This window comes from Dermacentor variabilis, chromosome 8 (genome assembly GCF_050947875.1).
Source record: "Dermacentor variabilis isolate Ectoservices chromosome 8, ASM5094787v1, whole genome shotgun sequence".
Classification (NCBI taxonomy): Eukaryota; Metazoa; Arthropoda; class Arachnida; order Ixodida; family Ixodidae; genus Dermacentor; species Dermacentor variabilis.
In genome coordinates, this window is record NC_134575.1 from 98,127,640 (window position 1) to 98,153,049 (window position 25,410).

At 47.6% G+C, this 25,410-nt stretch overlaps 2 protein-coding genes across 2 annotated transcripts in view; both read right to left on the reverse strand.

Annotated features, from left to right (window-relative positions):
• Positions 1-25,410, reverse strand: part of LOC142590441 (uncharacterized) — a 243,399-nt gene that overhangs the window by 181,369 nt on the left and 36,620 nt on the right. The window lies entirely within an intron of this gene.
• The window catches only part of LOC142590434 (uncharacterized), a 393,201-nt gene continuing 388,881 nt past the window's right edge, over positions 21,091-25,410 (reverse strand). The window contains exon 3 of the transcript XR_012830116.1: positions 21,091-21,217. The gene's annotated coding sequence lies outside the window, so the exon portion shown is untranslated. The remainder of the gene's footprint in view (positions 21,218-25,410) is intronic.

The window sequence follows — 25,410 nt, forward strand, 5'->3', positions numbered from 1 at the left end:
CTCGCACGCAGATCCACTGGCAGCCGTAGCCACCACCGCGGCAATGCTAGGCCTAGCAGCTTCGAGGTTCGATATTAAGCTTCTTGCCGTTCTGTGCCGTGTTTTGCACTGGAAGAATTCGCCGCTGTTAGCAATGGCACCGACACCGCCTTTGTGTTCATCGCGATTGGCTTCGAAGTTCCTAAAGCACGGCGCGTTGCATAATGCCGGTTCCCGAAGGTCAGCTTTACCTCATTACAACAGTATTACGCTGTGAAGCATAGTAAGTGTGGTAAGGGGCAACTGTCACTGGACACAGTATGTATCGCTTGATTGTGCACGCGTGCACCCACCATCTCCCATCTCAGTACGAGTGCCGATATGCCTAACAAGTGTCTCTCTCGACGGACGGCTTCGCGGGAACACTACGTACCCCATAGGATCAATGTTTAAGAACGTCTGAAATTTCGAACACAAGAAGCCTTCGCCGTCCGATTTTCCAGACTTTCTGCCGTGACCGCGGGTCCGTAACAGCATCAATAAAAGCCACAGCCGCCAATTTGATAACCTCGCCGCCTTGAACCGGCCCACTCGCACGCAGATCCACTGGCAGCCGTAGCCACCACCGCGGCAATGCTAGGCCTAGCTGCTTCGAGGTTCGATATTAAGCTTCTTGCCGTTCTGTGCCGTGTTTTGCACTGGAAGAATTCGCCGCTGTTAGCAATGGCACCGACACCGCCTTTGTGTTCATCGCGATTGGCTTCGAAGTTCCTAAAGCACGGCGCGTTGCATAATGCCGGTTCCCGAAGGTCAGCTTTACCTCATTACAACAGTATTACGCTGTGAAGCATAGTAAGTGTGGTAAGGGGCAACTGTCACTGGACACAGTATGTATCGCTTGATTGTGCACGCGTGCACCCACCATCTCCCATCTCAGTACGAGTGCCGATATGCCTAACAAGTGTCTCTCTCGACGGACGGCTTCGCGGGAACACTACGTACCCCATAGGATCAATGTTTAAGAACGTCTGAAATTTCGAACACAAGAAGCCTTCGCCGTCCGATTTTCCAGACTTTCTGCCGTGACCGCGGGTCCGTAACAGCATCAATAAAAGCCACAGCCGCCAATTTGATAACCTCGCCGCCTTGAACCGGCCCACTCGCACGCAGATCCACTGGCAGCCGTAGCCACCACCGCGGCAATGCTAGGCCTAGCAGCTTCGAGGTTCGATATTAAGCTTCTTGCCGTTCTGTGCCGTGTTTTGCACTGGAAGAATTCGCCGCTGTTAGCAATGGCACCGACACCGCCTTTGTGGTCATCGCGATTGGCTTCGAAGTTCCTAAAGCACGGCGCGTTGCATAATGCCGGTTCCCGAAGGTCAGCTTTACCTCATTACAACAGTATTACGCTGTGAAGCATAGTAAGTGTGGTAAGGGGCAACTGTCACTGGACACAGTATGTATCGCTTGATTGTGCACGCGTGCACCCACCATCTCCCATCTCAGTACGAGTGCCGATATGCCTAATAAGTGTACTGGCAGGCCTTCAGAGATTTTTGGGACGTGGCTGTGGGCGATTTTAGCCTTTAAGGGCTGTAAAAGACGTGCATTCATTTTTTCGGACACTTTCGCGGCCCCTTGGGAGTCCGGAAAATCGGACGCTCGCTGTACAGCTGTCCAACAGGATGCTTCAAATAGACCGTGTCGCGAATGTGCAGCCGAAGGAGGACAAGGAGAACCGAAGGAGAAATGAAAGGAAAAGGAAGCATGCCACCGCTTTGTTTGAAGGAGCTCGCACTCTAAAAGCAAAGTGTTGGCTGAAGCAGGTGTCCCTCATCCAAGCAAAAAAAAAGAAAACTATTTAGAACAGTGAAACGCAACACTGAGGCGGTGTGCGCGGGCTGAGAGTATGTCAGGACAGTTCAAGTTGACTTACCAGCTGCTGCGAGAGAATCTCACTTGTGATAATGTTCGAGCCTCAAACCAATTAGATTGCGATAAGTTCATAGAAATAGCGCATATTCGAAAATATTCTGTATGCATCTCTTTCTTATTCGTATTTGAGAATGTTCGACTCGATTTGTAATGGGTTTTACTATTACTTTCGAAGTTCTTTTATTCGCTGTAGATTTTACATAACCCCTCCCTTCTGTTTTCTTTTTGAATAAAATAAATACTAACCCGTACTATTCAAACTGGATTAAGTTATTTTCTTTTTCATTTTTTTAACATGGTTACTAAAAAGGGACACCATTGGGTGGCATGATGTAGGGAGCCCACCTTGACATAAAACAAAGTTGTGCCACTCAGGGAATATTGCAAGGGCACTCAGGGAAAAGCTGGAAAACTCAAGGAATTCGGAAATGTCAACTTGGTAGACACCCTGGAGGATGCTGCCTCTTCGTTGGACATTGAGAGCAACGAAGACACAAACCAGCCCGGAATATCGGAGGCCGCAGCCTGGCACGCCAAACTGTAGTGCTTGCACTAAAATTTTTCAAGTGGGAAACCTGCTGAATGAAAAATTGATTTTTTGGGATATACAGTGCCTATTAGACGGCAATATATTTGCATGTCTCATAAGTTATGTTACATTTTTTTCTTAGTAGACATAAGCATTTCGTCACAAACATTGTTGAATTTTATCCCGCAATCTTCATTTTGGCAATTTATACCTCTTTTATCACATACATCTCGTTATTAATAGTAATTTTCAAGGCGAAAAGACAAGTCCACTTGTCGAAACGTTGGCTCCCGTCTTCACCTCGTTCTTGTTTTCCTCATCGTCTTGAATGTCCATCTCCCGCCTTCCGCTTGTTTTCCCTGGATCTCGTTGATAAAGCTTTTATGCCTGAAAAGTGCATTATTTCTGCTTTTTGTTTATGTATTAGATAAAATATTGAGTGGAGTAGTAGCTTCAGATAAAGATATCTGGCGTAACCTGCAAAAACACCTAGTTTCCACATGGTACGGAAAGAGTGAAGCCATCCAGCAATCACTTCCGCCTGGGGTCAGCGCTACGTAAACATTGTCCAGTGTCCACAGTGCACCGCTCGTGCATCTGCAGCTGATGCCCGCCACCTACTTTAGACGTGCCCTGGGTCTCTCGGACAAAGACAACTCCCAAAAGTGTACTTAAAGGTGTGCATTGAAAAGACTATGAAGAATGGCTTATGGACAGCACATTCTTTAAGTCTGTTGCAGTATCTTAGTGAAACAAGCCTGCATGAGTATATGTAGATTCATACTGATGTTACACCGGGTGTCAACCACAGAGAGTAACAGATAAGCACTCCGGTGTGGGCGAGGGGCAGTGCTACATTCCAGGCGACGCGGGAACGTATGCTTAGCACTGCGATTGATACACCGAACACTGTTCTACAATGGGAATGCTCTGTCAAATTTCTTCGCAAAAAATACCATTGGCTTGTGTGCATGTTACACCTCCGTTTGCATGAACATGCCGTTAATGGCGCACTGTGCGTAGGATGGCAGCCAGATGATTGGCCTGCGCAGTGCATTACGGTGAGCGGAAAAGAATTGTCCGTACCTCATCGTACGTACCTCAACAACAGAAATGGCCCTCAAGAGTAACGACAACACATCGAAATGCACATAACAGAGGCCAAACCCAGACGCAGCAGCTACGCTAAAGTAGATTCAAAGGCCACCCCCCACCCCACCCAACCCAATCCTCCCAAAACATGACAGCTTCTCTGTGCTCACAGCATTGAATGTGCAGCAATGTCACGTCTTATCGCCATTCCATTCTCCATAAGCCTAAATGAGCCCTTATGTTAAGGCTGTGTGTAAGCAGATCACTGGGAAAAGGAAGGGAGGGGTTCTGCAGCACTATGTAAAAGCTGGTGGAGCATCGCCAAAGCCAAAAGGTCTGAGAACCCCTACCTTGTGTAAGTGTGCACAGTTCTGTCAAAGAAAGGCCACTATGCTAGCGTAAATTCCAACGGAATCTGAAGCGATCTATGAAGGCTTCAATGTGCCGCTTACTGTGATGAGAGCCTGCACATGACGAAAATGGTATATACATTAAATAATATTTGGTAATGACATTTTCTTTCGCCGCACTTGTAGGCAAAATGATCACTCATGGCAGAATGAGAAGATAACCACATGTGTAAAAAAAGTGTGAACCACTTTTCACGCACAAGGATCTTTAATTAGGCGATGATTTACTTGGAGAACATGTCCTAGCGAGCCGTGTAACATTAAAGGTTTCTCACTAATGAGTATTTTACTGTACGCTGCGGTCTTTTGTATGCATAGTGCATAAACAGATGCTTCGTTGTTGAGCCGTTACATCAAGGAATATCACATGGCTGTGGCCACTGAAATATGTGCTCTAAACTGATTATCAAAAATGTCTCCGCAACCTTCAGCGCACCTGCATAGCCTTGGCTATATTGTAATATAACGAAAGAACTTGTTAATTTCTATTACAATAAATTTATTTCCAAAGTATGTACTAACATAACTGGCACGATAATTGACTTTGGTATTGTGGTGTTGTCAGTGTTTTCAAATTCTTTCATTGCTTTCTTAAAACAAAATGAAACAGCTTTTCACATTATACTAGAACATGCTATGAATTACCTCTGGAGCTCAACATGTCCGAGCATACAGTAACACTTGTGTAACAGAATGTTATGTAGCATACCACGCACACATGCATATTCCCAATTGAGATTTGGCTTAATACATTGACGGCTACATCGCATAAGGGTGTTGATAGACAATTGCTACATATCTGAGTTCACAAGTTACAAGTAACCAAGCTTTGAAAGAAGAACCGGCACTGAAATTGCCACATGTTGGTGCAGGTGCCTCTTCACGTGGATGTAACGTGCCAGTCTGAAGGCATACGTGCCACCAAAATGGCCGAATGGATGTGGAAGTAATCCTTAGGAGCGCAACTTGCAGAACAAAAAGAAGAAAGCCTCAAATGTGTTTATTTATTACATGAAGGCGCATTGTCGCCCTATATAGAAGTAATTTTTGCATACTGAATCGAATACAATTTGAATAGTGCCAGAATTGAAACAAATGTAGAATATGTTTCAAACTGTTTTTGAAGAATGCACAGCAATTGTCAAAATATGGGTAGAACAATGTACACATCCTGGTGTTCATTCCATTGGCAAGTTCCTGTAGTTACATCGCACATTATGCAGCATTGTTTACTAAAAGCGCTAACGGATCACTAGGAACAAATGAGGAAATCACTCGCACACAAAGGACTCTTCAGGGAGTGCAAATGGTCTTTGTAAAGCCAGTAAAGTCTAGCTGCCTGAGAAGTGTATCCAGCTTCTACTACACATGCTCTCATGTTTTATGCATATACTATGCCCATGGTTATTGTTTACACGTGTTTATTCACATTTTTTGCCCTCAAGGGCTGCGGTGAATTGGCTTAGGAAGTAGCGGGAGTGAGAAAGTAAGGGAAACAATGGGGAACGTAACCCTTCGAGGGTCGATTTTTTTCGCCAGATCCGTCCGCCCAGGGTCGATTTTTTAAATTGCAGATTCCAATTCTTCTTAGGTAGTTATTTCAAAAAAAATTACCGTAATTTTTTCTAAGGTAACCCTAAAGTGATAAAAAATATTTTGCATTGGTATATAAGCACTCTTCATTCATGAATAAATACAATAAAAACATAATTAAACCTATAAGAATTGAAAATTTTATGCATTGTTATAGTTCAAGGCTTTGAAAATGCGCACACGAGAATATTTCGCAAGACTGAAATGTTCCTGCTCCTACACTAATATGTACGTCCATAGCGTAATCGAACTGCGTAGGTGCGCGCACTCAAGAAAACTGTGTGGTTGTGTGCCCGTCAAAAAAACATCTGACAAACTTCCGCTAATCATCTTAAGGCTAACCAGAGGCAATTATATTTCGCAAGCCTCAAAAAAAAAAGAAGAAAAAAGCAACGGAAACGCATGCACGGTAGCATCCTTCCTATGCGCACCTCTGTGAGCACTAAACGAGCGAGAAACAAGCGGTCGCCCTTGAACGATTAGTAAAGAAATAGCCATCAGTTTTGCAAGCGCAAGAGACCGAGACCGCTCGCGGAACAAAACGCAAGCCGCCGCCTGCCTGCGCGCGCGCCAATGCGCGAGCGGTAGTATGTAGACGCGCAGGAACAAACCATGCAGCGAAAAGCAAGAGAGGGAGGCGCGCTAAAAAATTCCCTGTATTTCCACACAATGGCAGCACATGACAGAAAAGAAAAAGTAAGAAAATTGGTGCGCTTTTTAAGTATACAGACGGCACCGTAAATATATGGCATCGACCATTTTGGAGATAGTTCGCGGCGCCGTATATTCATGTCATTGACCCTCAAATGGTTAATTATCTATATCATGCGGTCTGATGCTTTCGCTGGTACGCTCGAGATGAAGAAGCCTGGTCCCTGTGGCTGGAGCCTCAGGATCATCCAGGAATTCATACAGTGATCGCCAGAGCTTGTTGGCAGTCGCGGCACTGCAGTGTCTCGGTAGAGCCCAGCTCTGTAGGGAGGTTGGTCGCCATTCCGTTGGGAGCGAAGCAAGGGCCCTTTGCCTGGGGCCAGAATACAGTGGGTAGTCCCAGATTAAGTGTTCGAGGTCTGCCCTCGTGTTGCAGGGGCTGCAGCTACCCGCACGCGAACATTCCAGGCCACGAGGGTCTTGCGTTCTGCGAAAACGCTGCACGAGAAAGGGAGTAAGAAGGGTGGCAGTCTGTACCTGCCGGAGCAGAACCTGCTGCCGAAGAGTAACAGCCTGGGAGGGAAGGGGAGGAATGTCCATGGGATTGGACGTAGTGAAGAGATAGCTGCGCCGGTGGTGCTTGGCTTCAGCTATTGCTTCGATGGGATTGTACCACTGACTGTGTATTTCCGGTCGTTCAGGTACGTTGTTCAGTGACTGTTCGGGCGGTTTTGACAGCGCGGATAGTAGCGTGGCGTGCGCTAGTCAGAGTCCGTTCATTTCCTGGTATACGCGTGGGCTCCGGGATCCAGTGTAACTGAAAATCATCACCTTAGTCACGCAGACGACGAACGTGGAGGCGGAGCTGTTGGAGCACAGCAGTGGTTGTACGAGTGCCCTGGCAAGCTCTAAATGCATTTTGAGAGTCAGTAAACTCTGTAGTGGTGCTTAGCCTCTCTTGGAAATTTGTTGGCAGTGTGTTCAGCATGCTTGGCAAAATCTAGGATGGCATACAGTTCTGCCGTAGAGCTGTGAACGACATGTCTTGTGAGGTGGAGTTTACTGCCCCGCTTGGTTGCTTCCATATTTGTCCACGCCATAGTGAAGATTGGCTCCTCCTCTGATCCTCCGATAAAAGCATCCACATAGACTATATGGCAAGTTCCAGAATTGTCGTTGCCCCCCTCACGTAGTTGGTGCGTATATTTCTTGTGGCGTTGGGCGTGGGCCTGTCTTCTTGCCAATTGATCTTGTCCCATGTTCTTCGGCAGTGGCTTAGGATCCGCATTGGTTTTTGCTCCCAAGGGGGACATATCCGTGAAAGCGCCGGAAGGTTAATGTCATGCCCAATTTTAACCAATCTGGCCCTTCCTGCGTTTGTGGACTTGAGGCGTGTCACATGAGTATGCTCGTGCATTGAAATAAGATCAGCAATGTCACCGAAAGCGCTGCAGCTCTTGAGTGCAGGGAGTGGCGTGGGATAGGATAGGAATAACTTTAATAAAGTGCCGGCAAACGACGATTTAACGAGTCGTGACGCTGGCCAAGCGTCGACCCGGGGTTATACCCTACTCTGCACTAGCCCCGTTGGGCCCGTTTGTAGTGGGTCACGAGGCTTGTGCTTTTCGAGCGCACCCCGGGCCTGCTGGACGGCCCATAGTTGTGAGTCCTTGTCTGTAGACTGCAGTGCACTTTGAAGTTCTGGCGGGTAAGTCCTGGAGGTAGCTGCCGTCGGGAACCTGGCACAGTCCCACATGATGTGCCATTGGTCCGCCGGACCCGCTGCACAAACACCACACAGCCCACTCGGATAGAGCTCTGGGTGAAGCACGTACAGCATTGCGGGGGCGAGGAGTGACGCGGTCTGTATTTGTCTTAGGATTACGGCCTCCTCCCGACTGCGTGCCGGGTGGGGAGGCGGCATTGTCCGTCGAGCTAAGCGGTAACACTTGGTTACGTCGGCATAACTAGTCAATCTGTCCTTGGTTTCGAACCACCACACGGAACGGTCACTCTCGGGGGCGCGGAAGGTAAGCGCTCGCGCCGCCGAATGGCGCGAGCGCTTACCTTCCGCGCCCTTCCGTAGAGACTCGATGTATGAGCCGGATGGCGTCCATTGCCTTGGTGGTAAGCTTGTTGATGGTCTCGTCGTTGCGGCCGCTCTTGTTGAGCAGCAGGCCCAGTACTCTGATCTTGGGCACCTCGGGGATCCGTTGCCCCGATGCAGTCACAATTTTGATGTGATCACACTCCCGAAGAGGAGCGCGCTTCCGTCCCGGTCGAAGCGGTGTGAGGACGAACAGCTGGGATTTGGCGGGCGAGCACATTAGGCCTGGGCCATCAAGGTGCTGCTCGATGGCGGTAACCGCCGCTTGCAGCTGTTGCTCGATGCTGGCGTCGGTGCCACCGACCGCCCACAGGGTAATGTCGTCGGCGTAGATAGTATGCCGGACGTCGGTCCCCGCTACTGCCCTCGCTACCCCGATCATGACGAGGTTAAAGAGCAACGGCGATATGACCGAACCCTGTGGAGTACCCGTACTGCCGAGCTTGTGTTCGGGGAGCTTGATGTCTCCGGCGTGCAGTTCTACCGTGCGGTTGGTCAAGAAGTCTAGAATATAATTGTAGCTCGTTACCCCCATGTTGAGTCTTGATACTTGTCCTAATATGGCTGAGTGTTTAACTTTGTCGAATGCACTTTGTAAATCGAGACCCAGAATTACTTTGCTGTCTTGTGTCTTGTTGTCGACGATTTCTTGTTTGAGTTGTAACATGGCATCTTGTGTGCTGAGTCTGCGCCGGAAGCCGATCATCGTGTCAGGATAGAAGCCTTCCTTCTCTAGGTATTCCTGCCACCGGTTGGCGACCACGTGCTCCAGCACCTTGCCCACGCAGGACGTCAGCGAGATGGGACGCAGGTTGCCGATGTCCAGTGGTTTGCCCGGTTTCGGAATCAGGATCGTTCTTGCCGTTTTCCACTGTCGGGGGAGCTTGCCCGAATGCCAGCATTCACTGAGGTAATCGGTTAGGGCTTCTATCGAAGCGTCGTCCAGGTTGCGTAGCATCTTGTTTGTAACCAGATCTGGGCCGGCTGCTGAGCGGGTGTTGAGCTCGTGCAGCGCTACCCGTACCTCTGATATGGTAATGTCTCGGTCGAGCCACGCGTTGGGCAGCCCCCCGTACGGCGGGTGGGTTTCCGTTGGCGTGTCTGGCAGATACTTGGCTTCCAGGCTCCTGATAACAGCGTCCTTTCCTTGTTGTTGTGTGATGGTGTGCATGAGGCGGGCCAGGCGGTCGCGCTGGTTTGACTTGGTCTTTGTTTCGTCTAGGAGGTGCCGAAATAGATTCCATGTACAACTGCGATGCAATTCCCTGTCAGCTCGGTTGCAGATCTCGTTCCACTGTTGACGGCACAGGAGCCTGCAATGTTGTTCAATGGCCCTATTTAAGTCAGCCACCTTCTTCCTCAATTTGCGATTCAGCCGGTGCTGCTTCCAACGCGCCTGTATCGAACGTTTGGCCTCTATCAGATGGGCCAGGCGGCTGTCCATGATGATGACGTCCTCGTCTGTTTCTATGGTCTTTGTGGCTGAGCGCACTGCATCGCGGAGTTCCGCCGTCCAGGTTTCGATCTCTGTGATGTCTTGCGCTGTGGTGAGGCGCCCCTTACGGAATTCGTCCCAGTCCGTACACTTATGTATAATGGTATTGCTCCGTAATAGGTTGGGTATCGTAATTTCGACGATGTAGTGGTAACTGCCCAGGTCGACGCCCGTGTTGTGCCATGTTACTTTGCCCGTGTGGTCATTTTTTACGAACGTAAGGTCTGGTGTGGTGTCTCGTGCTACGGAGTTGTCGATGCGGGTAGGATGCGTGGGGTCCGTGATTAGCACACATTTGTGGTCCAGGGTATCCTGCAATAAGTCCCGTCCCTTGGCTGTGTCCTTCACATAACCCCACGCTCGACGGGCGGCGTTGAAGTCCCCTACGATCAGCAACGTGTTGTCTCTGGCTTGGGTGCTGGCTGTGTGTAGTAGGGTCTTGAATTTCTTTGTTTGGTGCTTGGGGTTACTGTAGATGTTGACGATGAACAGGCTGCCTTTCCGTTGTTTGCTTGGGATGATTTCGGTGAAGGCGTATTCCACCCTGCTGCGGCCGTGTTTGAGTTGGTGCTCGATGAACGTGAGCCCTTTGCGGACGAACGTGCAGACGCCCCGTCCCTCCCCTTGGCTAACGTGAGCGCGATACCCAGGGAGGGTGGGGGTCACCGTCGCCGTTTCTTGCAGCAGGATAATGTCGGGTTTCTTGTTTACTGTGGTAATATGTTGTTGCAGCACTGCTTTCTTGTTGTTGTAACTGTGACAGTTCCACTGCCAGACCGTAAGGCCTGGTAGCGATGCTATTGTGGATTGGTGTTGGGGCATAGTTGTGTCGAGGGTGGGGCTTGCGTCTGTTCTTGGAGGTATGGGTGTTTGGCGAATTCCGCTGAAAAGATGGGGCTGCGGACTATGGGCTTGAGGGTGTGTTCAATGAATTCGAAACGCTCTTGTATGGTGCGGAAGGACGTGGTGATCAGTTCCTCCAGCCGTGCCAGTCGTTGGTCGGTCACGGCAGCGGTGCTGGCGTAGGTGTTGGCGAGCGCTTCAATTTTGGCTTCGAGCTGAGTTTCCAATTGGGTCAGGTCCTTGTTATGTCGTGATGAAGTGCGTGTTCGTTTCTTGGTGGTTGGGTCAGTGATCTTCTCCTCCTGGGGAGCGTCTTGGGTTTTGTCCTTTGATTCTGTGACTTGGTGCGATAGCGTGTCGGAGTTCTGCTCGGGGACAACGGTGGGTGTTGGTTCGGTGCGTGCTCGTTTCTTGGGGGTTGGATCAGTGGTCTTCTCCTCCTGGGGCTCGTCTTGGGTTGTGTCCATTGATTGTATGCCTTGGTGTGGTGGCGTGTCGGTGGCGGCTGTAGGTGTCTCGGGTGACTGAGCTGGCTCTGTCCATGGATGGGCTTGCTGTGCTTGAAGTTCTTTCTTGACCTCGGCTAGCTCTTCGGCAAGCCGGCGCGTGGTTTCTACCAGGGTCGCATTGGTTGCGCGGAGTTGTTCGAGTTCCTTGTAGTAGGGGCTGATAGTCCACGCCTGCCAGCTGCTCGGTGTGCTTCGGCCACTAGCGGCGCTGTTGGAGCTGGCGCTGCTGCCTTTCTAACTTCGCCCTTGGCTACGTCGGCCCAGCTTACTTTGTCACGGGAGCGCGATCGCTTTGCGCCGCAGCTGTTCCTGTCCGACGAGTCACGGCCGCGGGATGCGCTACGCGAGGCATGACGGGAAGCGTAACGTGATGCGTGGCGTGAGGCATGGCGCGACGCGCTTCGGGATCCGCCACGGGAAGCGCTGCGCGAGCGGGAGCGTCCTAGGCGTAGAAAGGCGCTTGATTCGAGTGCTTGCTTTCGCTGTTCTTCGGCGTTACGGCGTTCCCATCGCCGTCGCCGCACGACGTATGGAACCTTGTATTTGGCTCTGCAGAGGCGGTCTCCAGTGGGGTGTTCTTCGCCACAGAGCTTGCACTTGGGGACACACTTGTGGCCCTCTCTGGGATTAGAAACACCGCATGAAAGACAAACACGTACGTTTGCTGTGGGGCACACGTCGCCCGACCTTCCCGCATACTTTGCACACTTCTATTTGCTTCCTGTAGAGACTGCACGGATAGAGCGTGGATCCATAACGCACATACTTGGGAACCTTGGTACCGTTAAACACAACGATTATTGTAGTCGTGTTCCCGATACGCTTCGCTCCCACGGCGAGGGGGTTGTACTTTGTAACGATCTGCTGCATTATTGCGGCTTCGCTGTCCTCAAGCGCTATGCCCCTGATCACGCCCTTGACTGTGTCGTGGGCGGTCGTTCCGTAAGCGCTCACTTCGTATATTTTGCCTTGGACGTTGATAGCTTGTATTCGAGCATACTACTTCGCTCGCTCCTCACACGGAGTGCTGAGCACCATAATGTTCTGATGGATATTGGGACACGCCATATCCTCAGCTCGATCTGCCTTCTCAATTCCCGCTGCCGCCATGATGGCAGTAGCCACGCATGCAGCTCCCGCCTTGGAAATATCGAGCCCTCCGCGGGGCCGCACGACGATCTTAATTTCTTCCGCAGGCATTGCGGGCATGCGAGCCGCCCGAATAACTGCGGTCCTGACGTTCTTGTGGAATTTAGTCTTTTGCTGAGAGCTCGGAGTATCGGTACGAGAATTCGACTCACCCTGCGTTGCATGCAGGCGTGTTCGGCTCGTGTACCCACCGTTGTGCAGCCATCCGGGCGTGCGATGAAATTCCTCGGGCATAATTTCTTCTCCCTCTACTTGCACGCACATTTGGGAAACCTGGGAACCGTGCGTCAAAGCGGTGGGGAAAACCTCCATGTTGTCGTGGCAGTAGCACGGCTGGCTAGGCCAAGCAGGCCTTGGCTTCGCTTAGGCCTAGCAATGCATATTGGCGGTGAACCAGGTAAAGTCCGATAAATCGATGAAAACGCACCTTTAGTGGAAAGTCGGGTGTCGGAGGATAGCGGATACCTTCACGATCACAGTGGTAATAAAATCTTCGGGATCCAAACTAATTAGCACTGCGAAAGCGGGCATTATTGACGGAGCCGATATCAGCACTTCTTTGTCAGCAATGGCTCATACCCTCTTCCGTTCGGGAGTGGCGTATACTTTGACAGTCCTGTCATTACTCTCCTTGCCTCGTTGTTGAGGCGTTCCAGAGTATGTAGTTGTGTTCGAGTGATGGGGTAAAAAGGGGCGCCAGACAGGATGCGAGAATGCAGGAAAGCCTGCACAAAGTGTCTCATTTCTTTTTCTTTAATGCCCTTTGCGAGCTCGGAAATCCTGCGGAGGATTTGAGTGACCTGCTTGGTGACCTTTACTGTTTGATTGTATCACGTTATGCATATACACTGCTCGTCTAAAAGTATTTCGAGTATGCGGTTGACCCGCTTCCTGAGAATGGGTGTCTGTCCGATCGAGAGATGGGCGCTGGCTCTCTCCTCGTCCTTCGACTTTGACCTTTTTCCACCGTGGATAACGACAAACTCGGTCTTCTCCGGTGCTAGCGTAAACCCTACCTCCCTCGTGAAGCTCTCGATGGTATTCCACACCGTCTGCAGGGCCTCCTCTTGTTCTCTTAGGGAACGTCGCGTAGTCCACAGCGTCACATCGTCTGCGTAGATAGCGTGCTCAATGCTTGTGATTCTCTACTTTTGCAGGAAAAGCTGCTAAGACGATGGTAAATAATGTTGGGGAGATTAGGGCTCCCTGTGGGACTCCAACCCCGTTATGATGATAGGAGCTGAGGTCTCTGCCTACTTAAACTTGACACGTTATATCTTGCAGGAACGCAGCAATAAAGTTGTGCATGTTGCCTTTGATACCCATTTCTTGTATCGCCTGCACGATAAAGGCATGGGGAAGGCTATCGAAAGCTTTCCTGATGTCCACCCCCACAACTATGCGAGGACACGAGGACGAGACGTAGAGCACGTCCTTTTTTAGGCGGAGCATAATATCTCGAGTAGAAAGACCAGGCCGGAATTCGTATTGAGTGTGAAGCAGAAGACAATTTACCTCCAACCACGATATTAACCTTGCGTTCACTATGCTCTCCAAAAGTTTGCACAGACATGACATAAGCGAAACTGCTCTTAAGTTTCCCAGGCAGTTCGGTGGTATGTTCGCTTTCGGAATAGGCTTGACAATAAAGTGGCGCCATTCTAGTGGGAGAGTTCCTTCTTTCCATATACGGTTAAACTACGCCAGAAGAGTAATTTTGCAAGCTTCGATAAGGTTTTGGATTTGTGCTGCCACGATTCAATCAACTCCTGGTGTGCCACGGGTGTTAATCTTGCGCATGGAGTCTTCGAGCTCGCGGGCCGTGAAGGGCTTGTTTAGATCATCGTGTCCGTCTTGCTCATCGTCCCTCGCATAGGTTCTATTTATGGCACTATTTGACTGGGGAAAAATATATCTGCCGCTTTCTCTGCGAGTTCGGCATTGGTGATGCCTTCTTTCAAGGCAACACGGGCTACGGCGTCTGACGTTTTACGTTGCCCAAGAGATCTCAATATAGCCCACGCCCTGCTTGAATTAGTCGATCCGTTGAGTTGCTCGCACACCTGCATCCAATGCTCGGAAGCTAGCTCTCCTGTATACTTCTCGATTTCCTCTTGTAAAGAGCGTAGTTTAGTTCATAGTGTCTAGGGGTGCCCCTTCGCTCGATAAGAAGACAAAGTCTAGGCCTGTGGTTCCATAGATGCAGGAGGTGCCTATCCGAATTAGGTTGGTCCGGAGAAACCCAAAGCATTTTAGTTGCTTTGCGCTTCGCACGCGTCATAGCTTGCGTTAAAGGTCAAGTTTGTTAACTGGACCGTTTTCTTCTAGCAGCATTCGATATTTGTCCCAGTGCGTAATCGTACAATCCCGTTTGTAAGACGATGGGTGGCACGAGGGACCATTTGTTGTCACTGTGATGGCAATTGGAAGATGATCACTGCCAAGAGAGTCCTCTAGAAGTTTCCATTGGCAGGTTCTGGGTCTCGAGGACCATGTTAGGTCTGGCGTCATGTCTGCTTGCCTTGTGTCCTGTCCAAGCCTTGTATGGGATTGCGGCAGATTAAGGAGCGATAGTCCATAATGGTCAAACTCTTCCATGATACGACGACCACGTGGGCTGCACTTATTATAGTTCCAGGCTACGTGTTGAGCATTGAAGTCTCCACAGGTTAGAGTTGTATCCTTGGGATAGATCTTCCGAAAATGTTCTATGTAGCTAAAGTCTACCGAGGTGTCCTTAGTCTTCCTTCGTGCGTTTTCTGGACGTATGTACACAGAAAAAAAACAATTCTTATTCTTTCGGGCGTAAGTTGAATGCAGCATCCAGTAACATTAGCAATATTCGAACACCAAGGCTCAGTGTCGAGCTTTGTGTGGGTGAGTCTTCGATCCAGATACACAGCTGTGCACACAGGTGTGTCGGTGACTTCGGGGAAGCCATAGCCCTCGTAGTATGGTAAGCGTGGCATAAAGCAGTTCACCTCCTGCAATGCCACGACGGCGAGTCTGAGACTGCTATGCGACAGGCCCCTACATAATATCATGTCTGCTTTTTTCTTTTTGAAGGAGCGGCAGTTGCACTGAATCACTGTTGGGACGGCTCCCCCCACATCCCGACCGTGACCGCAAACATTAACTTGAGGGATTAGCATAGCCATGTTGTGTGTGAGCCATCTGCGTCGGAGCTATCTGTACAGAAAGCAAAAACGCCATGTTAACTCATGCGGCCGGGGGTAAGACCTCCGAAGGAGAGCGTTCCATTGTGCATTAGGCACTCCATGATGGTGCGAACGCAAGTTTCGATTGCTCATTCTATCATCGTTTGTACCCTTGACATGATGTTATGTTGCATTTGTGCCAGGTGTGCAGAGAAGATGGCTTCGAAATCAGGATGAATTTGTGGTTTTGGCTGCATTTCTAGCAGCTTATTCTGGCTCTGCTCCGGTGCCCCGACAGTGATTGTTTCATGGATTTGTCCATGAACATGTGCACCTTCATTTGCTGAGACTGAGGCGGGGACAGACTGACCTGTAATTTTGGCGTGACTCGCATTCGCGTGTTCTAGCGCTTCGCTGTTAGCGATCTTGACGAAATTAGCAAAGGCATGTTTGCTGTGGTCGAAAAGCGGTTTATTTTCCGGTGGTATTGCAGGAGTTGATGGAGCGCGGGGAGGCCCAGTGTAAGAGTTGTGTCTCAGGGTCACTGTCTTTTGAGGGCGCTCATGAACTTGCAGTTGTGAACCTATGGAGTTCTGGCTTTGATTCTGAGGGCGTTTTGACTTCACGCGCAGCTGTTTGTTGATCTTTATGCTCTGAGGGCAGTCTTGAGCCGTTGCAAGGTGTTTATCCCCCACAATTGCGGCATTTCGGCCCCTGGTTCGGACAGACCTCGTCACTGCCATGCAGCTTTCCGCCACATGTGGCACAACGCGGCCTGTTAAAATTCTGACAATGCTGCTTTCCGTGTCCTAATTTGTGGCACGTCTCACAAGTGTAGACCTGCGACTTGAACGGATAGACTAGTATTGTGAAACACTTGGGCCCGATTTTGTATGGAAGGCTAGTCCCTTTAAAAGTGACTACAGCGGTGCCTTTCTCCCCAATGGGGCGAGCGCTGACAATGTCGCACTTCCGGCAGTGCAGGTTCATGGTAAGCTGCTCGGCAGTCATTCCTCCTGCGTTGCGGATAATGCCCCACATTTGATCCTTTTCTATGGCCTCGTGCTTGAATTACAGTTGGCTTGCCATTTATTGGAAGTTGTATTGAAGACAGAAGGGCATTTCGTGTCGCGATCATCGGTGTCGACCGCTATTTGATTACTCCTGTCCAAATATCTCACCTGAACGATCGGGTCAGCTTCCCTTTAATGCGTTGAGGGGGCATTGTGCATGTGATTCCAAAGTGCCTCATCAATAACAATTAAATTTTCATCCATGATTCTGCATGGCTCTGGAGGTTTTAGGATCACAGTGCGAGCGTATGAACGGCGTTGAGTGAGCGTTCGCTTGTTTCTTGGCTGGATCGTGGCGTTTATATGTAACGGTTTTCCATGCTCCTTGTTCGCTGTCATCTTCGTGAGTAGACACCGAGTCAGAGTCATACGCATTAAACTATGGCGTTGCGTTGCCGTTGTAGTGAGAGACGCCATGACGAAACGCAGCCTTGGGTTTTGCTGCTGCAGCTATCGCGGACAGTGTTCCGCATGCGCATTTCTGCCCATGCTTGGCGGTGGGTACAATGAGTAGGTTTGAGACGAGTAAATCATCGTACTTGCCTTTGCTCCCTCTTGGTGGCTCAGGATCAGCAAGTGGAGCGAATGGATTCACGTCTGGACGCAGCGGCGTCTTTCTCGAAGCGGTGGTGTCCACCATGGCATCGGTCGAGGTGCTCGTTAGGGTTGGCGCATTCTCTGGCGTGAGGGCGTCTTCAAACTGCTGTAACTACGTGTCCTCGGGCAATGGAACATTCAAAGCTGCCTCTGGGTAATGCATGACCACGGTCGATGCGACTTTCGGGCACTAAGGCCCAAAGTAACAGGAGGAAGACAGTGACTGTCGGAGATGAAAATGCACACGTCTGTTCAACTCGGCCACCCGGTGGCGAGTCTCCTATGCCCATGGGGGTGACGTTTATCATACTTTTGCTTCAGTTTGAGGTTTATTTCTGTACACATAGTGTTTTAAGTGTTCGAAGGCTATTAGAATATAGTTGTATTGACAAAGTCCCTGCTTTAACGTATCAAATATTTGCACGCCCTTAATCGAAACAGTAAACCCTTGTATTTATTATCTTAAAAGCATGTCCTGTACACAGTTTTGTCGGTGAGGAAATTCCTGATGAGACTAGTACAACTGCAATTCAGAAAGCATCTTTTTCAAATTTCGAAAAAAGGGTTTGGCCCAATTTCAATGCTTCTGCACACAAATGTATTACACAGTGCAGGCTTATAAGCTCAATTCAATATGTAAAGTTTATACAAATATTCCTACAAATATATGTCGCACTAGTGCTCATAGAAATGCTGGTACATTAGTTGAAATAAAATGTAAGAATAACTTAAGCATGGTGGACTTGACATTCAACTCAAACATTAGATTACTCATCTATGTTACTTATAACAGGTTCCTTCTGTGTTAATAATGAAGTTCCAACTGCCGTCATTCAACTTCTCTTGCAGCCCCAGATACAACAAAATTCTAGCATCCCTATATTGCATGCCGTCAATAAATTATTGAAATATCAAGTACAGACAACGAATACTCACCAAACAATGGCATTTATTTGATGCTCTGATGAAAGAGACAGTGGAAAGCTAGCTTACTGAACAATCAATTCCTCTAAAAAAGTACCCATTTGTAAAAAAAAAGAAAGGCACGAATACAATAAGATCAAAAGAATCCACGATGAACCATGTAGACCAGAACCAAGAGCCAACAAATACATGAATTGGTCTAAGAGAACAAGTTCATATGTACCAAAGAGAACACTGAAAAAAAAACAGAGCCTAAAGAACACATTATTTAGACATCTGTAGTGTAACAATTATTACAATGAAAGTACATAGTTTGTAGTGGCATGCAAACAGTAATTTTGAAGACACGAATGAACATCAATTACTTTTCAGATAATGAAAAGCCACAATATAACAAAGCAAGCAGCTGTTTTGCCGACTTCATTTAATTAAAGTTCAACTGTATTTTGACTTTTTTCTCAGCTACGGCTTTATGTGGGTTAGTTCTCGTAAATCCTTTTGCTCTGTGTTCCATAACCTGTTGAGAAAAGATCTAGAGAAAACATGGTAACCCCACAAAAGTGTTTGAGAGACCCTTTAAGAGCAAGCTTCAGCTAGGAGGCTCCTATCTACATACATGGGAAAGGAGAGCATTTTTCTTGACAGCTACTGCACGAAACCAGGTGAGGTTTGTTGCATATAAAACAAAAAGAATGTAGTGACTGTTGGTAGTGAATTTTTGATTTAGGCCATCAATCTTTTAATAGCAATTGTTGAAAATTACGAATTTTCAAAAAAACGACACTATCAAATTTACAACTCTGGTAACTCAGCAATGAAAAATACCGCAATTCTGCAAAATGCTCCAAATAGGACACCTAAAGCGGACAATATTTAGGGATGAAGCAAAGCGTTAAAATAAGCCACTAATAAATGAGTAGGACATCTGCAAAGTCCCTGTAAACCGTGTAACAAGTTGACAAGATATACATTGATACATCAAATTTGTCTGCTTTCGAATATCTAGCGTATGCAGTTTACAGAGCTACGATATATATTCCAGGTGCAGAGTCAAAAATTTAAAAAGTTCTTGCTCCAATTTTTTTAAAGATGAAAAATATTAGCAAATTCCTGTTATAACATTCAGGCCTTCAAACTCAATGATGCTTCCAGCAGTCACCAGCATTTAGCTTTTTTTCTCAAATGTAACAAATTTCGTTACAATCAGCCCACTGGTTACTTCAGAAAAGCATTTCTGCGTTTTACATGTATTTGAATAGGCGGCATCGAAGTTGGGCCCGAGTTAAAGCTTGCTCTCAGGAGCATGTGGAGACACTTGTCCTACCTGATGCAGTAGAACACTACGTAACATGCTACACGAATGTAGATTTTAATTTAGACTCTAGTTCAACGAGATTGATAAACTACCCTGCAGTATGGAAAAATGGAAGAAATTGTTTTTGTAACAGTGTATTTGCCGAATAGTGCATTGCAGTATGTTTTGTGTGACACATTTGTTTTCATATATGTATAATGTGCATTAGTAATTAGCGTTAATTCTTTCGGTTTGAATTGTACGTGAGTATACATTGTTTCACTTGAATTCATTTTACACATATATGTATGTATATATTATATATATGCATTACGTCTGACACTCGTGTTATTGGGACTTAGGCAATTCTAGCTTAATATGTAATACCTAACCCTATGCTCTGTCACTGATTGTTAAAAGGGCTGCGGACCTTGTCAAGCCTAAAAGGCTTTTTGTTCGCGGTCCTCAACATTGTGGTGTTGAAAATAAAGTGAATTGAATTGAATCATGGTGCTGTGCTCTCCAAGTCTGTTCAAGTGATGAGGACCTGAAGCAGGCAATGCAACTATTTGGCCGGTCACTTGTATGAATGCACCGGTGTACCTTCAGGGCATTCTTCAACGAGAATCACTGAAGGCAGAGTGGGCAATGAAATGGCTTCTCGCCACATGTGTTTCCTAAGGTTGCCCTTTTGTGAGAATTTCCGAGAGCAAGAAAGGCACTGATATGGCTTCTCGCCTGTGGGTGTGCAGGTAGGCTTTCAGGTGACGCTTGATTGAGAAGCTCTGAGAGCATGAAGGGCACTGCTATGGCTTCTCGCCTGTGTGGGTGCGCAGGTGGGCTTTCAGGTGGGCCTTTTGTGAGAAGCTCCGAGTGCATGAAGGGCAGTCAAATGGCTTCTCGCCTGTGTGGGTGCGCAGGTGGACTATCAGGCTGCCATTTCGTGAGAAGCTCCGAGTGCATGAAGGGCAGTCAAATGGCTTCTTGCCTGTGTGGGTGCGCAGGTGGGCTTTTAGGTTGCCATATTGTGAGAAGCTCTGAGAGCATGAAGGGCAGTCAAATGGCTTCTCGTCTGTGTGGGTGCGCATGTGGTCTTTCAGCTGGGGCTTTCGTGAGAAGCTCCGAGTGCATGAAGGGCAGTCAAATGGCTTCTCGCCTGTGTGGGTGCGCAGATGGGCTTTCAGGTGGGGCTTTCGTGAGAAGCTCTGAGAGCATGAAGGGCAGTCAAATGGCTTTTCGCCTGTGTGAGTACGCAGGTGGATCTTCACGTCTTTTTTTCGTGAGAAGCCCCGAGAGCATGAAGGGCACTGATATGGCTTATCGCCTGTGTGGCTGTGCAGGTGTTCTTTCAGGGAGGTCTTTTGCGAGAAGCTCCGAGAGCATGAAGGGCACTGAAATGGCTTTTCGCCTGTGTGGGTGCGCAGGTGCGCTTTCAGGTGATACTTTTGTGAGAAGCCCCGATAGCATGAAGAGCACTGATATGGCTTCTCGCCTGTGTGGGTGCGCAGGTGGGCTTTCAGACTGCCATTTTGTGAGAAGTTCTGAGAGCACGAAGGGCACTCAAATGGCTTCTCGCCTGTGTGGGTGCGCAGGTGGGCTTTCAGGTGGGGCTTTCGTGAGAAGCTCCGAGAGCATGAAGGGCAGTCAAATGGCTTCTCGCCTGTGTGAGTCCGCAGGTGGACATTCAGATAACACTTGTATGAGAAGCTCCGAGAGCATGAAGGGCAATGAAATGGCTTCTCGCCCGTATGGATGGCGGCATGTGCTTCCAGAAGAAATTGTTCATCAGCCACATAGTCACATTGCTGACATCGGTGGATCCATCCTTGCTTTGAGTTGTCACATTTGGCAGTTGACGCAGAAATTGAAGGCCTCGATGCTGCACAAATAAAAAAGTAAATAAGAGTTTTTAGGAAATGCCAAAAAAGAACACATGCTAACTTTAATGACAAGCTATCTTTTTCATTTGATTTCGGAGATCTTCAGGGTGACCTTGAGTATGATGAAACAAAGAAGTAATGGTCATTTTTATTTACTCAATATTTCTTCATTTGAATGCTTCATGACCCTGTTTGTGAAGTCCACATATAAAAGGGATTTTTAAGAAAGCTAAAGAATTACAAAGTAAAAGAATGTGGAGTGCTTGACTACTCTCTCCTATGACCCTTAGAGAACACTTCAAAAATGCTTTGACCAAGCCTGCTCTCATATCCTCAATGATCACTTGACGCCCGGTAACCACATTAGACACTTGCAAAATTTGTTATGATTCGCTGGCACAACAAATTCATTTTATACGAGACTTCATCAGTGAGTTTCTTCTTGACCACACATTGAACTTTGGCAATGTTATCGTAAGTCGAGATTGCAAGGAACCGGCTAGGAAGTTCCGCAGTTTTCCTCACATAACCTGCCAACACCTACAACCCGCATCCTCTTTCAGAACAGCCCAGAAAGAAAAAAAGAATAATATGCGTCTATAACCCATGGTAACAACTGCAAACACAACCCTTCGATGTTTACAAAACAGCATCCATTTGGGGATAAAACACTTGTGCGTGTCGTATCTTCAGCCGATGACTGCTTTACTGTTTCCGGAGACTGGAGCTGGGCCGTTGAGCACGGCTTATCGTGACCTAAGTTCAACTTTGCTAGCACCATGTGCACTATTCACTAACTGCCAAATGCAAAATGGCGACCCACACAGAGGAGGAAAATGACCGACCGTGCAGGAGAGAAGGGAGATTCAACACACAGGGGTGGAAAAAGGGTGGGATTCCCCAGGAGATAGCGAAAGTGTGAGTACTTGAGAACCTTGCCCTAAAGTGTGGCTTTGGGGCAGCGCACGCTGTGTTGTCATGGAGTGAAACTTCAAATCCAAATTCCAGTAATTAACACCCTGATCCTGACCTTACAGTAAATTTTTTACATGTTTGGTGCAGCTTAGAGGTGCAAAAATACGGCAACGCCATTTGGAGTGCGCTCTGCTCCTTGTGCTCTGCCATCGCAAAATATTGGCAAATGATTGCTGGAACCGACAAGGAATGGTATGCTCCCTTTGAAAAGCGCAGTGGATTTTAACACACTAGCAGGTGAAGGTATTGTAGTATTTGCGAATGGAGGCACCAAGCACCATCGGTGGCTCCGAAGGAATGACACACACACTAGTTTCACATCGTGCCCAACCTACCCCTCGGTTCCAGCGAGGGTGCTTATATATATATATATATATATATATATATATATATATATATATATATATATATATATATATATATATATAATTTATCAGGCATGTTCGTCTCAGCAACATGGGCACGGCGTTAGGAAAAAGGCCACTAACACACGGCAGGCAGATTGAGAAACTGACAGAGTGAGACACACACGAACGTCAACTTCTTCCTCCGTGCTGGCACAGAACTGGCGCCGAAGTGCTCCCGTACAACTCACTTCGGAACGGTGCTGGGTTGCGCCACCAACCTCTTGCTATTTTAATGCCCTATGTCCTACCTATGAATTCCAATAAACAAACTTCGTGAAACCCTATTGTGAACTTTGTTTTTGTACGCCCTTGTTGTTTCTAGTTTACCTAACTTTTTCCAAGCTTCAAGTCGCCTTTTACTAATCTCCATTCCGGACATGGTTATTTTCCCCCTGCTCTTGATGAACCCAAGTGCTTCAAGGACGCTAGTGATTCCTAAATCGACCGCTGCGCAGATATCTTCACATTGTAATATACCATGCTCCATTGCTCCATTCCTCTCCTTGCTCCTCTCACCGGCAGCACGTCCTCTCCTTGCTCCAGCAAGGAGAGGTTGCACCACCAAGCTCTTGCCACTATACTGCTTAATATACTTACTAGGTTAAAAAAAAAACGATTTCCCACAACCAAATTTTCTGACCCCCTATTGTGAACTGTGCTTTTCTACGGCTCCGTTTTTTCTCGTTTCCCTACTTTTCTTCCGCAAATTTTCCTACCACCACTTACTAATCTCTATTGCGGACGTGTGTATTTTTCACTTGCTCTCGCTGAACTCAAGGGCTTCAAGGCCAGTGGTGGCTACGTCAACCACTGGGAAGATGTCTTCACATTCTATAAAACACGCTCTATCGTTTCCCTACTGTACCGCAGCAAGCACATGTTTCTTCTTCCTTCTTATATCTCGCTTTATAAGTGCGTGTTCCAAGGCATTCTGATCTCGCTTCAAAATGTAATGAACTTCCCTTTGAGTTATCATAAATTGTTTCTTTTCTGAATTAGCTTTTTCCTCTTACGTAGTTACTCATAGTAGGTTTTTTTTTTTCATTGCCACCATCCATGAGATTATTTGAGTTTCTGACTTTTCGCTTGATGTTCTTTGTTGCTGTGTTGCTCACCACACAGGCCGCATACTTGCTGGTAAGCTTCCTAGTTCTTTTCCTCCACAATGAATGAATGTTATTCTTGTACAAACACCTGAACACTCTCCCAATTTATTCACTTTCTTCCATATTGCTCAGTCGTTATTCACGATTAATTTGTGTGTGAGCTTCCCTCACCTCAAAACTTGTCCAGGCCATATTACTCTGGATAGCTTCATTTATAGTCTTCCCGTGAGTGCCCAATGCGAGGCGTCCTGCTGACATTTGGTTCCAATCGAGTCCTAATTGTATCCCTGATTTCAAGCAAACAACCGCATTTCCAAATGTAAGTCTTGGAACCATTAGATCTTTCCACATACCCCACAGCACCTCGCACCTATTGTATCTCCCTAGTGCTCTGTGTTTCGTTATGGCCGCATTTCTCTTCCCCTTTACTTTATTCTTTTTTCCTGTGCCTCCTTACATTTATTGCCTTCATTTATCGGTATACCAAGGTGTTTATATTCTTTTACGCAAGATATTTCCTGGCGCTGTCTGTCACTGTCTGTCCGCTGTTTTCAATTAATACTATTGCACCTCATTTTTTAACACTACATTTCAGGCATACCTTAAGGCCTTCCTGTCCACAGAATTGGCCAGAGAATGCATGTCACTTTGCGTGTTAGCTAGCAACGCAATGTCATCCGCATAAAATAAACCTGGAAGCTGCTGCTCTACTACTGTACCGGCCTGCTTGTATGAGAGATTAAACCCAATATTACTTCATTCTTGCCCTTTTCCCTCCTCACCATGAACATCAAAAACAGCAGTGGGGATAACGGGCACCCCTGCCTCAGCCAAGTCAAGTCAAGTCAAGTTTATTTACAACATGTACAAAGTACAGTGTTGAAGGCCACCCTGGCAATAAAGCTGTAAACATACTGCTTGACGAGGCCAGGGGGCCACCACCAGGCAACATCGGCATCACACACATCCGCAGTACAAACTATAAGCTTTCGTAAGTAGCTTCATTAATACAACACGTGGTATAAATCCACTTCCCTAGGCATGAATAGATCTTCATACATGCATAATCAGTATGAGCGCACTGAAATTCGGGTGAATAACATTAGCGCCAGGGGAATATGTACTGTTACACTTTAAAAAATGAACATTATTAAAAGAAATAATAAAAAGGAAGTTAAGCAACTGTAAAGAATGTGCACGTGCAACTTACAAGGAATGAAATGAATATAGATGTGATGAGTACATTCTGAAGAGATATGGAAACCAACTAATTTACAAATTTCAAACAAGAATGTGCATGTTGATATCAACCTTCTCCTCGCTCCTCATCCCTTCCCATTCATCGCAAACTGTATTTTCTAGGTAAATCACTCTGATGAGCTGTAGACAGTCGTCGCCTATGCCTTCCTCTTTTGGGGCTCAACCGGCACCCCGCATGCCACCATTTTGAATTATGCTGGCTTGAGGCTTGTTTGGAACCGCTGGTGACTTCAATTGGATTGGTGTCGCAGCTAGGTGGCATGAGCCACCACCCGATTTCAAGGGTTAAGCCTTATCCATCCATCGATCGTGAACGGTTACCATTGCCACTTGTGTGCAGCGTGCTTGTCTCCCGGAATATTCTCGCCTTTCGAAAGTGAATTTTTGCTGTGTGTTCTAGACACTATGGCCTCGCCAAATGCCTGTCCGCCGATCTTTGCAAAG